This window comes from Canis lupus, chromosome 8 (genome assembly GCF_048164855.1).
Source record: "Canis lupus baileyi chromosome 8, mCanLup2.hap1, whole genome shotgun sequence".
Classification (NCBI taxonomy): Eukaryota; Metazoa; Chordata; class Mammalia; order Carnivora; family Canidae; genus Canis; species Canis lupus.
Genome location: NC_132845.1, coordinates 21,893,844 through 21,903,621, shown reverse-complemented (window position 1 = coordinate 21,903,621; position 9,778 = coordinate 21,893,844). Strand labels below are relative to the sequence as shown.

At 38.5% G+C, this 9,778-nt stretch overlaps 1 protein-coding gene and 1 pseudogene across 1 annotated transcript in view; one reads left to right on the top strand and one right to left on the bottom strand.

The window, feature by feature from the left end:
• Window positions 1-554: 554 nt before the first annotated feature.
• Window positions 555-9,111, top strand: LOC140639156 (eukaryotic translation initiation factor 2-alpha kinase 1-like; annotated as a pseudogene).
• Window positions 5,582-9,778, bottom strand: part of DR1 (down-regulator of transcription 1) — a 23,288-nt gene continuing 19,091 nt past the window's right edge. Inside the window, exon 4 of the mRNA XM_072834563.1 lies at window positions 5,582-7,507. The gene's annotated coding sequence lies outside the window, so the exon portion shown is untranslated. The remainder of the gene's footprint in view (window positions 7,508-9,778) is intronic.

Here is a 9,778-nt window from a genome sequence, read left to right as displayed (position 1 = left end):
TTTTTGAGCATTCCCAGACTGAAAAAATAGGTTTTTCTGACACCTTGGGACACATCTTGCTAACAGATGCACAAAATAAATCATAATAAAGCAGAGATGCTCACAGACTCAGTTCAAAGCTATGGCAGCTTGATGCTGAGAGGCTAAGTGTATTTCCCTGGGAAGGAGTTAGTGATGCTACTCTGCTGCTCAGCATGCACACTGCCTCTATAGGGCTCTCTGCCACACAAACACTGAATGCTATTTTCCCTTTTCACATAAAAGCAAAAAAGCCTCTTCAGATTTCTCTTGGTTAGTAAAAATAGGTACTAATGTAGGTCTTTCTTAAAAGTGAGTGGTGTAACTTGAACTTTTGTAAAGTGACAGATACCTGTATCTTCTCCATTTGAATCAAGGTTGGCCTTGAAGTTGCTCTGACCACTACAGTGTGGTGGAAGTAACACTCTGGGATTCTGAGCCCAGGGCCTAAGAGGACTGGCAGTTTCCATATTTTTCTCTTGAGAACACTCTTGAGACATTCCTTTGAATCCCACCACGCTCTAAGTTCAAGCCACATGGAGAATCAGGAGTTGCAACTGACCACTCCAGCTGAGATCCTACCTGACAGTGCCAACTACCAGCATGTGAGTGAGTTATCTTGGACACTTCATTCCAGTTGAGCCCCAAACAGTACGTGAAGCAGCACTCAGCTGAGTCCAGCCAATTCACAGAACTGTGACAAATAATATGATTGTTGTTTTAAGCTGCTGAACTTTAAGTGATTTCTTATGCAGTAATAGGGCTCCTGCATGAGTGAAAGTCAACAGATGAGTGGAGGCTCTGGCGGAGTTCTCATAGTTCCTCATCACTGGGCAATATGGTCTGCCTTTCCTTTTTTGCTTTTCTAGTTCATCCAAGATTTTATTATCTAATTCCTTGTATTAATTACTCCTTGATTGAAATACCTTGAGTACCTTCCATTTTTCTGTTAATTATGTGGTATAACATTTTGTTATCTTGTATCCATAGGACCAGAGAATGTACTATACCTGGGGCGGGTGTCGGGAGTTTTTCAATACTTTCAACCTTTTGGTACTGAAACAGCATTTCTTGACAGGTTTTTTTTTTTTTTTTTTTTTTTTTTTTTTTTTCTGCTCTGAGAGAGAGGGAGAGAGCAGGGAGACGGGCAGAGGGAGAGGGAGAGAATTTCAAGCAGACTCCCCAGGGAGCATGGAGCCTGATGCGGGGCTCCATTTCACAACCCTGAGATCATGAATGAGCCAAAATCAGGAGTCTGACACTTAACCAACTGAGCCACCTAGGTGCCCCTTCCTGACAGTTTTCTTAAATATTTACTGAGTACCTGGATATTGTATAACAGCTCTAGGAGCAAATGGTATGGAGTATCAGGTGAAACAAGGGCTGACTACAAGCAATATTTATAAATTTAACTGCAAAAAACTTTACTACATCAGTTGCTAAGGAAAGCGAAATAATGATGATATGGTCCCTGTTCTCTAGCAGCTCCCACTGTAATACAAATAATGTTTTATTGTTATTTTATTTTTATTTTTTTAATACAAATCATTTATAAACAAATTGTAGTATGGTATCATAGATTTGAAAATAGAAATATGTATCACAGGGGATCCCTGGGTGGCGCAGCGGTTTGGCGCCTGCCTTTGGCCCAGGGCGCGATCCTGGAGACCCGGGATTGAATCCCATATTGGGCTCCTGGTGCATGGAGCCTGCTTCTCCCTCTGCCTGTGTCTCTGCCTCTCTCTCTCTCTGTGACTATCATAAGTAAATAAATAAAAATTAAAAAAAAAAAAGAAATATGTATCACAGGTGTAGAAGGGTAGAGAAAAAGTAACTATGCATTGAGGCATTAGGAAAAACTTTACATAGGAATTAAAATTTAAGCTGGATCTTGTTGTGTAGTTAGACATTTGCCAGGTAAGAAAAGGTCAATCCAGACTAGGGAAAAAGCACATGCAAAAGGTAGTAAAGTGTAAAAGAGATGGCATTATTCAGACCATATTTCAGTGCAATTGAGAAAAGTGTAGAAAAGTTGAATCATGTTATGAAACATACCTTATGTAATGCATAGGAGTTCAGACATAATACTATGATCGCTGAGGAACAGAGGAGTCTCATCTTTGTATTTTAGAAAAATAACACTGTTAGCAATGTGAAGGAGGGATCCAAGCAAGGAGGGACTGGCAGCAAGTCCAGTTAGGAGGCTACAGCAAGATTCAGGTGAGAACATCAATAGGCTGTGAAGTGAGAATTTATAGCTGCCCAACCTCCAAAACAGCATGACTGGAATACTGTGAAATAATTCCTATGTAAGGTAGAGGCAGCACTTTCTCCAAGGCTTATCCTCATATAGTAATAGCTGTTGATTTATCAGTGCCATTAAGAACACAATCCTTAATTTCAAAATTCTAAATAATGGGCCACTGTTACTAGATCTTATTTCCTATGTGTATGATAGTAATAGCTTTTATTGGGATATAAACAAATAGCGGCCTTGCAATTAAATATTTTAGTTTGGCCTTGGTTGAGAGCTTACTCCAAAGAATTCCAGAATTCTACAACATTTGGATAAGATGAAATTCTAGAAACCTGATTCTAGGTATTTTCCTACAATCTTTGAAATACCTTGACCAGAAGAAAAGTCTTTTTTTTTTTTAATTAAGATTTTATTTATTCATTAGAGACACACAGAGAGAGAGGCAGAGACACAGGCAGAGAGGGAAGCAGGAGCCATGCAGGGAGCCCGATGTGGGACTCAATCCCAGGACTCCAGGATCATGCCCCGAGCCGAAGGGAGGCGCTCAACTGCTGAGCCACCCAGGCGTCCCCAGAAGAAAAGCCCTGCGTTTGGCTCATACTGGGCATGCAGCCTACTCAAAGAAAAAAAGCAAGCACCTGGATGGCTCAGTAGGTTAAACTTCTGACTCTTGATTTTGGCTCAGGTCAAGATCTCAGGGTCATGAGATTGAGCCCCCTGCCCTGGGTCAGGCCCCAGGCTGGATATGGAACCTACCTAAGATTTCTCTCTCCGCCCCTCTCCCTGCTCACACACACACATGCACACTCTAAAAACAAAACAAAACAAAACAAACCCAAACCTATTCAATAAATCAACTTTCTGAAATAGCTTCTGTAACAATATTTCATACTCTGCATAACACAACAGTGGGCAGAAAAAGGGAGCCAAAAACATTACCAGACATTACCTCTGCTTCCTTATTGTGAGCTCTGTAATTATCTTGCAATAGCACACAATTTTGCTATCCTCAGGAAGGGTTATAATTTTTTAAATGACTTCAAATAAAGATATAAAGATTCATCCCAGTATTCCCAAAGTACTTTTGAAGGGAAAGCAGAATGATCTAGTGGAAGAAACATAGTCCTCAGAACTACTTAAATTGGGGTTCAAATTCTGATGCTTCCACTTGCTATGTATTATTGTATTAATTTCTTTTAAATTTAGTTCCCTTATTTATAAAATGTTTATAGTAAAGACAAACCAAAATTTCACTACTTTTACATGTATGATTCAACTGCATATATAAACCTTAGGCTTATAAAACATACCCTTATCCAGTGTAATATACCAAATAAATGTTGCTGAAATAAATATCATTGTTGTCTCTTCTTAACTCTACTACCACGTCCTACTACATGGATCCTGGAAGTTTATTAATGACATAAATGTGATGTTAATAGTGTCTTTTATAGGCATGATAAAGGAAACAAACTTATGAGAAGTACCTTGCATAACCAATTTTGAGCCTGCCACATTTTCCTTCAGTGCATAAGATATTAAGCTGCCTTAACAGCAAGCATAGTTTCTTCTTCCATCCCCAGATACATCCTTTCTAATACTATCAACTTTCCCTCCACTCCCAATGCCCACTAAAAAATCTCTCAATCACACTAAAATTTTTTTCTGGAAAATCTCCTTCTAGCTTCACTACTAATTTCATGGCAGTGACAAATAAGTGTTATTCATAAGTATACAAAAGTAGGAAACATACTAGATAATATGAAACTGAAAGGAAATAGCTATGGACTATATTGTTTTCCACATCTACTACATTATGCGTAAGATATAAAGTTTCATAAGTAAAGTAAAATTCTACATCTTATATATCTACTACTTTTGATGGTACACCTATGTTACCAGTCTGCCACCCTGGACTATCAATACCTACTTCACAGAGGTGCTAAGAAAATGAAATAAACCGGGTAAAGTCTAGTACAAAAGTGTCCCTTTCATGTCATATATTTTTTAAGATTTTGTTTATTTATTCATGAGGGACAGAGAGAGGCAGAGACACAGGCAGAGGGAGAAGCAGGCTCCATGCAGGGAGCCTGATGTGGGACTCGATCTGGGGACCCCAGGACCACGCCCTGGGCTGAAATCAGGCGCTAAACCTCTGAGCCACCCAGGGATCCCCATTTATGTCATTTTTATCGTATATTATAAACTATATGTGTGCACTTGTACTATACATCTTACTTCATTTCAACTTTCAACATATAGATCTGTACGTTCAAAAAGAAATGATTGTACACCTATGTCCCTAGCAGCATTAATTACAATAGCCAAAAGGTAGAAGCTACCCATTCATCAATAGATCAATAGACAAAATGTGGCATGACGTACAATGGAGTATTACTCAGCTGTAAAAAGGAATGAAGTTCTGATACATGTTACAACATGGATAAGCCTTGAAAGCATGATGCTAAGTGAAATAAGTCAGACACAAAAGGGCAAATATTGTATGATACCACTTATATGAGGTACCTAGAATCATTGAATTAAATAGAAATAGAAAGCAGAACAGCGGTTACCAATAGCTGCAGGGAGAGAAGAATGGGGAATTATTGTTTAATGGGTATAGTATTTCAGTGTGGGATAACGAAAATGTTCTGGAGATAGTGATGGTTGCACAACAATATCAATATACTTAATGTCACTGAACACTTAGAAATGGCTAAAATGGTAAATTTTGTATGTATATTTAACTACAATAAAAGGAATTTTAAAATACTTGTTAAAAAATAAACACTGTAAAAAGTACACACTATCTTAAGATAGATCAGATACACTGTCTGGGTATGGCTAGGACCTTGGGGTGAAAGGCAATGAGCAAGTAGATTTTTAAAGACTGGACCAGCTTTCTAGGGGTTAAGGGATCAGAAAGGGATCAGGAGATGTGAAGTCAAGACCCACCTTTCAGGGCACCTGGGTGGCTCAGTGGTTGAGTGTCTGCCTACAGCTCAGGCATGATCCCGGGGATCCGGGATCACGTCCTGCATCGGGCTCCCTACAGGGAGCCTGCTTCTCCCTCTGCCTGTGTCTCTGCCTCTCTCTCGCTCTGTGTCTCATGAATAAATGAATAAAATCTTAAAAAAAAATTCTTTAAGAAAGCAAATAAACAACAAAAAAACAAACAAAAAATTAAAAAAAAAAAGAAAGCAAATAAACACAATCCAAGTACAGCCAGTGGAAGGCTATCTGGATTGGATAATTCTTCCTTGTGGTTATTTGGGTATGAAGAAGCATCTACATTTCCAAAAGAAGTTACAACAAAAACATTTTAATTCAAATAAAAATGTAAGTCATGTATTTTCCATAACTATACATTCTATTTATAAACTCAACATACCATTTATGATTACTGAAAGCTTGCCGTTCTTCTGAGGAGCAATAATCTGAGTGCATAATACTACTCTGTCTATAATAAGAACAAATACTTTTGCTTTTATTTTCCTCCTGTATGTTATTAAATAACAACAGATCTGCTGTAGCTAAGTATAACTCATTTGGTATAACTTAGGTATTTTGAGAAATTCATTAACATTATCAGACCTTTAGGGTACTTCATTATAATAGTACATATTAAAATAGTGCCCTTTTATAAGCCTTTGGAAAATTGACAATACATACTAAAACCAAGTATGTGCATTCCCCATGACCCAGCAATTCTACTCCTATGCATATATTCAACAGAAATGCATATATACAGTCACCAAAACACATGTATAAGAATGTTCTCTGCAGCATTATTCATAATAGTCAAGAACTAGAAATTCCTCAAACACCCATCAATGGTAGAATGGATAAATTTTGGATATAGTAAAATTGGTTAAATTAATGAAATACTATTCAGCAGTAAGAATGAATGACTGCAAATACATACAATGTGAGTCAATCTCACTCTGGCAGGCTGAATAATAGCCTCCAAAGATATGGAGGATCTAATCCCGGGAACCTGTGATCGTTAACTTATATGGCAAAAGAGGCTTTGCTGGTGTGATTGCATTAAGGATCTTGAAAGAAGGAGATCATCCTGGGTTATCCAGGTGAGCTCTATATGCAGAGGCAGAAGATGATGTGACTATAGAAGAGAAGGCCATATGACTATGAAGCAGAGGCTTTAAATACCAAGTAAGGGGCCACAAAAAATACAGGCAGCCACTGGAAGCTGAAAAAAGGCAAGGAGACAGGTGCTTCACTCACAGCCTTCACATTCAGGAACCAACCCTGCTGTTAGACTTGGGCCTAATAAAAAATAGTTTTCAATTTCTAATCTCTAGGACTGTAAGAGAAGGAGTTTGTGTTATTTTAAATCACTAACTTTGTGGTAATTTGTTACAGTGGCATCAGAAAACCAATACACTCACAAATATAATGATGATTGAATAAAAGAGTACACTTGAACGCTGAGTGAGGCAGCACTGGGGCAGCAGGCAGACTGGGCTGCAGTCCATAATGCTGGGTGCACTTCCGGGGCCCAGGAGTATGAGGCAGTGGGCCTTGGAGCCAAGTCTGTCTGCAGCACCTGTCATGTACTTCCTGGCCCAGGGTTCAGACTCCAAGTATGACAGTGAGGCACCTGGAATGCTGGCAGCCCTCTCTTAGCCTCTGTCCAACTTGATTCCTGAGCAGGCTGAGCAGCAGCAAGGTTTGTCACAGCCTCTAAGCAAATTGAGCTGGATCCAGTCTCAAACCCAGACCCAACAGTGCAGTGCTGAGGTGGGGGAGGGGCAGCAGGAGAGCTGTCTGGAATCTGATTTCCAGCAGAACTTCAGGTATTAAATGACCCTGATAGGTGACTTTGCTTTTTGTAGTGCAAACCAGTTACTGCTTGCTTCTTTGCTGGAATACTTGAGCCATGTGCATGAATCCACCTCGTTCAAGAGTTGTTGAAATTTGACAACCTTTATCAAAATGGCACTGCTGTCTTCTTTCACTTGTAGTGAGGAGTTTAGCTCATTGAGACTACATCACAACAGAACTATTGCTTTTTTTAATTTTTATTTATTTTTTATTTTGGGGGCACTTGGGTAGCTCAGTTGGTTGAGTATTATCAGACTCTTGATTTCTGCCCAGGTTGTGTTCTAGGGCTCACTGGATGGAGCCCCATGGTGCTGGGCTTTGCACTCGGCAGGCAGTTTACTTCTTTCCTTCTCTCTGCCCCTCCTTGCATCTGTGTGCTCTTTCTCTCTAAAATAAATAAATAAGTCTTTTAAAAAAATATTTTAATCTCTATATCCAACATGGGGCTTAGAACACAAACCCCAAGATCGAGAGTTGCACACTCTACAGACTAAGCCAGCCAGGCGCCCCAAGCTATTATTGTTCATCAGCTAACAAAGAGTTCCTCAGGATCCTTGTGAGGATAATTCTCATATCCAGAAGATCAGATCAAGGGAAGTAGCTTTGAGGAACAAACTTCACATTACTTAAATGAATTACAACATCTTGCCACCCTAGGAAAACGTGGATATAAGAGAGTACTCAAAATAGGAAAAATTAAGTGGTATTTTGCAATTAAAAAAATCATGATTAAGGATGCAACTATACAGATTGTATGAAGGTACTATAGTGAGTGAAGGTGTTGACAGGTCTTCAGCATCCTGATATTATAAGGCCATCATACTGCTTGGATAGAACATGCTCATGTAGCCCAAATGCAAGATTGAATTTCTATTTAGTTGCCATCTCTGGAAGTGAGTTCCAACCAGGAGAATGAAAGAGATCAGTATGATGTTGAAAATGATTAAGGTAACAGCTCATCCATTATCCTCACCAAGTTCACCTTAGAAAAAGAAAAATCCTTAGGAGAATGTGGCATTGAAAACCAGACTAATAGACTGATGAACTGTTATCACCAATTTAGTCACAAAAGATGCCAGTGAATTTGAGTCATTCATTTTACTCTAAGAAAATGGCTTGGCTGATTTGTCTTCCAGATTATTGAATATCAGCTACCACTTGGGCATGATTACACTTAAAATTTCACATCCACTGAGGAATCTTCTTAAGAAAGCTTAAAACTTGTTGGGGCAGACATCACCTGATGTAGTGTCACTTGATGTTGCATATCCATATCCAGCTGTGGGAGCTCTCTCTGTGGGACTGGATAGCTGAGAGAAGCAAGCAGAAGTGTGGGGGCCAATCTGCACGCCATTATGTTATGGCCAGCGTTGCAATAAAAATCTTTCAAGAATTGGAAGAAGGTGTATTTTATATTTATAAAATGGGAATAGTACACAGACATCTGAAGCCCAGAAATATTTTCCTCATGGCCCTGATCAGCAAGTCAAAATAGGAGACTTTGGCCTGGCCTGCGTAGACATCACACAGAACAGACTGGATCAGTACGACAAGGCAAGAGAACACCAACATATACTTCTAGAGTGGGTACTTGTCTATACCCTTAACCTAAAGAGTTAGAAGGATCTGAGTGTGACGCCAACTCAGATATGTATAGCTTGGGTGTGATCATACTAGAGCTCTTTCAGCTATTTGGAACAGAAATAGAGCAAGTACAAGTTTTAACAAGTTTAAGAACTAGTCAGATATTTGAATCCCTCAGTAAAAGGTCCCTCAGAAGCCAAGTGTATCTAGCACTTAACAAGAAAGAATGCAACTCAGTGACTGTCTGTTCTGTTCAGCTGCTATAAAAGTGACTCTTGCAAAATTCTGGAAATGTTAATCTCACGCTACAAGAAAAGGATAATGAAGAATTACAGAAACAGCTAAGCCTCCTTTCTTATGACACAAGGGTTAAAGATGACATGGAAGATGGGAATGTGCTTGTCTAGCCTTAATTAGGCTCTATAAATGTGAAAGTGGTCTTAAACTCTTTAAGCTAGTCAACTGGAATGTAAATTTCCAATCTTTATTAGGGTGTAAAGGGTATAATACTATTCTTTAGTAAGCCAGCATAAGACTTATTAAAGTGAAGTTGTAAAAGTTAAAAAAGAGTACATTATCTATGATTGCATTTACATAAAATAAAAGGCAAAACTAATCTATGGTTTCAGAAAACAGAATAGTTATTACTTGGGGGGAGGAAGAAGATAGTGTTAGTTCATACTGCTGTGTCTTGGTTTAAGGGCCAGTGATAGGAGTATGTTTAATTTGTCAAAACCCTCACTTATATATTTTTCTATATGTATGGTATATGTTTTAAATGTTGGTAACGTTTCAACATTTATCAATGTGATAGTCTACTGAAAAACATAGATATATATCCAAGGAAATGGGGAAAATATTTACTAAACAATAACTTTATTTAAGAATCCTAAAGATTTGTTTCTCTCCCCACAAGATTTAAAAAATCTCAACAGACAGTATAGTGACTTTTAAAAGCTAAAAAATAAGCTAAAAGTAAAACCCTGCTTAATTAGCTTTGTTATGCCTATGTCCTAAGACTGTAAATTACAAAAGTACAAGTAAAACCACATTTTTTGAAATAACAATAAACAA